The following is a 5114-nucleotide window of genomic DNA, read 5'->3' as shown; positions in this document are numbered from 1 at the left end:
GAGAGAGAGAGAGAGAGAGAGAGAGAAATTAGAACTAATCTGCACATCTCAACATAGCGCATGCCATTTAAATAGATTTTCTCCGGAGCTGATAAGAAATATAATTCTAAAAAAATAGAAAGGGACAATAATATCACGTGATCCAATGCCTGGTTTTTATACATCTCATCTTCTTGTCTCCATATTATACTCTTTGTACCATGCTCTAAATTTCCACTCCTTCCTGCACGACTTACTGTAAATAGTTCAGAGCTCGATTGTCTTATCCTGGTTTGAATTCTTTTCTACTGTATTGTATGAAGTGGGTTTAACGCCCCCTTTCAGCAGTGTATAGTTATTTAAGATGTAGGACTTCCAATTTTAAGTCCACTTTCGACAGAACTTAGCTAAGTGGGTGAAGAGCTGTAAAATCTCTTTAAATCACCCACAATCTAAAACGTCCCAATATCGATTCGAGCCTGAATCTTCCCCAAAGTAACCGTGCGCCTTTACCAACTGGGCTAACAGAGTGCGCTTATCATTAACTAATCTGAAACGAGGCTCTCGTGGCCTAGAGGTTAAGGTGTTTGCGTCTCATTCAAAGGTCCCGGGTTCAAATCTGGGTAGCGACCGAAAAATTTTCTTCTCTAAATTTGTCTCCTTTCACATCATTTCCTGCTCTCTAGCAATGTTCTGTCGTCTGCTTTTGTCTCCTCTTTCTGCCCCCACCCCCTCACCTCCTTGGCCCCTTCCTCTGGGCTCCTGATTTTTTCTGCAACCTTTCTACTGCTACTCCTTCGCCGCTTCTTACTGCTGTCTTTCAGCCACACCCCTAATCTTCTGGTAGGAAAGATCTACACCTAGCCTCCTCGGACAAGGGCGAAAAATCTCTGAGGGCCCATGTGCAAGTTGCGCACTTTAAAGGTCCCTTGGTGGTCTTAAATCGATTAGAGTAGGCTTCGGCCGCCACCCGGGCAAAATTCAAAATTTCCTACCAACTGAAAATATTTATGTGTGTCCCGCGCGTTCATATGACCTTATGCAGTTGCGAGCACCGCAAAACACTTTACAAAACTAAACTAATCTGAAACGCGGCCTGCATCACCATTTTATTGTAGATGTAAGCTTTCATGTCGGCTTTGTACCGTCTTATCTTCTATACTTCTGTGACGTATTCGTTGTATTTGGCGTGACCTGGGGAGTAGGAAGGATTTTGCGCGGACATAATGAGGTCATCTGAGTCCAACGGTCGCGCTCGGGAGCAGACATGCGTTACATAAACTCGTACTCGCGTTTGGACGCGGGTGTGGACGATGTTCACTCAAGCGCTCCCTCGCGCGCGCGCTCACACACATACATATACACATACATATACACATACACATACACACACTCACACTCACACACACATGCAAACACAATGTCATATATACGTGCTCACACTTACACAACACACGCACCCCCCCCACACACACACACGCGCGCGCTTGTAATTGGGAGCTGGGTGTTGAATCTGGAGGTCCCACTTCTTAAATGAGCTCATGGTTTTTAGAGGGATGTTAAAAGCCATACCATACCAGGACCCTTCAGGCCGTGTTGTGCGCCGGGGCCCATTGTGTTAATGTGCCTGGAGTGACAATTGCTGTAAGGTGGAGCTGCACTCTAGAACACGAGCCGCTTTCCACAAAGGAATGTCGTCTCCAGTGATAACCATCCATCAATGCCCCCGTGAATAATGGGGGTTTTCTTTTTGACCGGAGAGTTTGCTGTAGTCAACAGCTGAGCAAGCATATTGCCTTTCTTAGTCTGTAGTGCAATCTTTCGCAGACACGAATTATATAAATTGCTTGCTTTGGAGTTTATGTTTTGTACACCTATTTTTAATTCATACTTTGTAGTAAGCAATGTGCGTATGTGGTAGTGAAAGTGATTTACACCCCCATTGACAAATCATATTATCATTTAGGTTGGAGTCGTGCTGTTTCGATTCTACTCGTACTTGTCAGGGCCAACGCAAGCTGAAAGGGATTATTGCATCCGAACTGACAGACGAAACAACTCGATAAAGAACTTCCCCACTCGGGAAACAAACTCTCAAGTACTTTGCGTGCAATTGCGATGAGTCTATAAACATAACTCCGCCTACTCAGGTTTTGCACGTTTGTTATGTATTCTCTGGAACTGGTATTAATTGTAATTAGACTCGCGGTGGCAGCGTGGAGACACGGCTTTCGAAGCGCGTGCTGTATCTCGACTCTTGTGGGCCAATCTCCAATCTCTCACGGTTGAGTTTGTCGTTAATTTCCCCTGCTCTGGCGCCGTTCTGCTTTTTTGCAGGTGTTGTGTAGGTGGGCTCTCCAGTGTGGCCCTTTCCCTGTATTTAGCGTTACAGGTTTTTATCATATGTGAGGCAGCGTGGTGGAATCAGGCTCTCGTCAAAATAATCAAAGTGAAGAAACCTGCATTTTTCCAAGGGTTTTGAATTTTATTTTATTTTTGTTTTTTGGCTTTATGCCCATTAAAGAACTCATTTCTGTTTGAATTTTTCATGAAAACGTTGATTAAAGGCACAAAAAATGTGCATTTTCAGTTACCACGGACTCTTAAGCTAAGGAAATAACTAATCTTTGGCGGCCATTTTCTCACTAATTTTTCCTCTGAAAACAGGTGACCCCCTTCTCCTTCTTTCGCTAATATCTCCACTTGTATTTTTAAAGTAAATGGAAATTTCTTCATCCAAATAAAGACAAGTGAACAAGCTTTAAGATGATACCAATAATTCTACATGCCCAAAAATTGACGAGAGCCTGATTCCACCACGCTGCATCACACATCATATGATTCTGACGAAATGTAGTAGTTTTGTGAAAGTATTTAAGACTCCGCCTATTTGGAGATGGACGTTCAATTCAGAGATATTGCCTTTTACACAACTTAACCACTGGGAAAGAGGCGTTAAACCTATACAGTGACCAGTTACATTGCCCCGTGCTTGCAATTCTTTTCACTCTTGACCTTTTTGCTTCTGGCGAAGCGTGACCTTTGTCGTGTCTGTGCGCCGTGCATTTCGACTCTACACTTTTGTTTTCGTCTGGACGCTGGCAGGTGGATGGCTGGTCCTCCTTTTTCCACTCCTTCCTGTTGTTTCTGTCTGCCTGTCTTCCTTTTCCTCCTGCACTTAACGGTTTTCATCATTCTTATCGATGTGCTTCTCTGTACTCAAATGAACGGACAAACACCATTCTCTGTTATTGCTCTTAGTGAACGTTATAGTGTTAATAAACTTTTTTGGTCAAACGTAATAAACAATTCTGTGCAACATAAAGGAGACAGGTAACAAGGTCTTGGGCGCTGTGTTTGTGACTTTGCTTGTGCCCATAAGGGTGTTGACCTTATGCGAAAACGCATCGTGTGTCTGTCGTCTTGAAAACAAAATTAGCCGAAGAAACTCTTTCTTCACTTCTGCATGCCGGCCGTCTGTCCAAACGAACGATCACCCCCTCTCCACCGGTCTGTCAAAGCATGCACAGGTTGTCAAATGATTTGTTTCCAAAATCGACTGCGGTTGTCGTGTGTCTTGTCTTGTTTATCTGCTTTCTCTTTGCCCTTCATCTTGTCTTGTTTATCTGTCTTCCCTTTTCCCTTCATCTAGTGTGTCCAGGGGATGGGTGCTTTCAGCAAATATTCTCTACTTTGCTTTCAAGGCACCCATGGTAGGTTCTTCTTTTTTCCTGCTTATCTTGTGGTCTTGTATTTTTTCGGTTGCTTTTATCGTGGCAATAAATGGCCTGCATCATTTCGATAGGTGTCTCTTTACTCAAACTGGACTAAACTAAGCGTCTAGGATGTAGTGGCCAAGCTCTTTGCCTTTACGCGCTAAAATAATGGGTTCGATTCTCGCGTGGAGAAACTGATTTTGTCGAGTATATCTGTCACTCAGGTATTTGTGATTTGTCTCGCACTAACTCAAACTGCTGAAATAGCGAAAAATGTATAGGTAGGAAATTTACCCTTAGTCTTCCTGATCCACCCTTAGTCGTCTTTTTTCTTGGATGCGTCTTTGCTCAGTAGCTATCATTCTTGGCTGCGGCACTAGACGTCCGGGCGTCTGTGGTGTAGCAGTTGGCGCTTTGCCGTCTCACAGAAGACTGGAGTTCGATTCTCCAGTTGAAAGAGTTTTTATCGAGTTCGCAGACTCTGCTACGATGTTGTATCTATCTCAGCCTGGGTTGGCCCTAACAGACAAGGTCGAAGCCCACCTCCTAAATCATCTACATGTTGTCGATGGGAGCATAAAAACACCATATTTGAAAAAAAAACAACCCCACCTACAAACTACCAAAAACCTAACCATTCTTGGTTCTGTCCTGTAGCTAGGTTTATCTAGACTTAATTGTTAAAAGAGTTTTCCCTTTTTTGGCCCTGTCCGATTGAACATTAACACAATTTAAATCCGAGGCCCCGCCTCCTGAAGTGAATAACCTTTCTGTTTTCCATCTATACCGTTCTATCCATTTAAATGTCTGCTCGTGTTGTCAAAATGTCGTTTCAGACAAACAAATGGGTTGTCGTTTGTCTTTTCTAAATGATCGGCTTTCCCAAATACACTCACCACTTTGTCTTTTTGTTTACATTTGTACTCAAAGATTTGACAAGTGGCATTCCTTCTGCATTGGTTAGAGTATCCACAAGCAGAATACTTATGCAGCGTTGGTCCTTGCTTTGTGGCTCATGTCTGGTGAAGTGCGACCTTATTTATATTAAGTGTCTATGAAGGCTGGGGTTGAAGAGTGGTTTGATGTGGTTTACTACTGTTTTTCAATCATTTCTGTCGTAGTGATCTGTCGCAGGGGAAATGTTGTCGTTGTCTGCGTGCTGTCCTTGAGTTTTCAGCACTATGTCTCTGTCTACCACCCCCCCCCTTTCCCCCGGAAACAGCGAAGAGCAGACAAACAGACGACCGAACCAACTAAATAGACCTCGTCCCCTAAAAAACCCCCAGCAGCAGCAGCAACAACGACAACTGCAAAATCATCATTAACAGCAACAAAAATTCACAAATTCACGGCAATACCAAACAAGGAGCACCTCCATGAGCAGCCGGTTGTTTCTCGATGTGCCGGGGTTTTTTTGTT

The sequence above is a fragment of the Aplysia californica genome, unplaced genomic scaffold (genome assembly GCF_000002075.1).
Source record: "Aplysia californica isolate F4 #8 unplaced genomic scaffold, AplCal3.0 scaffold00866, whole genome shotgun sequence".
Classification (NCBI taxonomy): domain Eukaryota; kingdom Metazoa; phylum Mollusca; class Gastropoda; order Aplysiida; family Aplysiidae; genus Aplysia; species Aplysia californica.
This window is presented reverse-complemented; position numbering follows the sequence as displayed.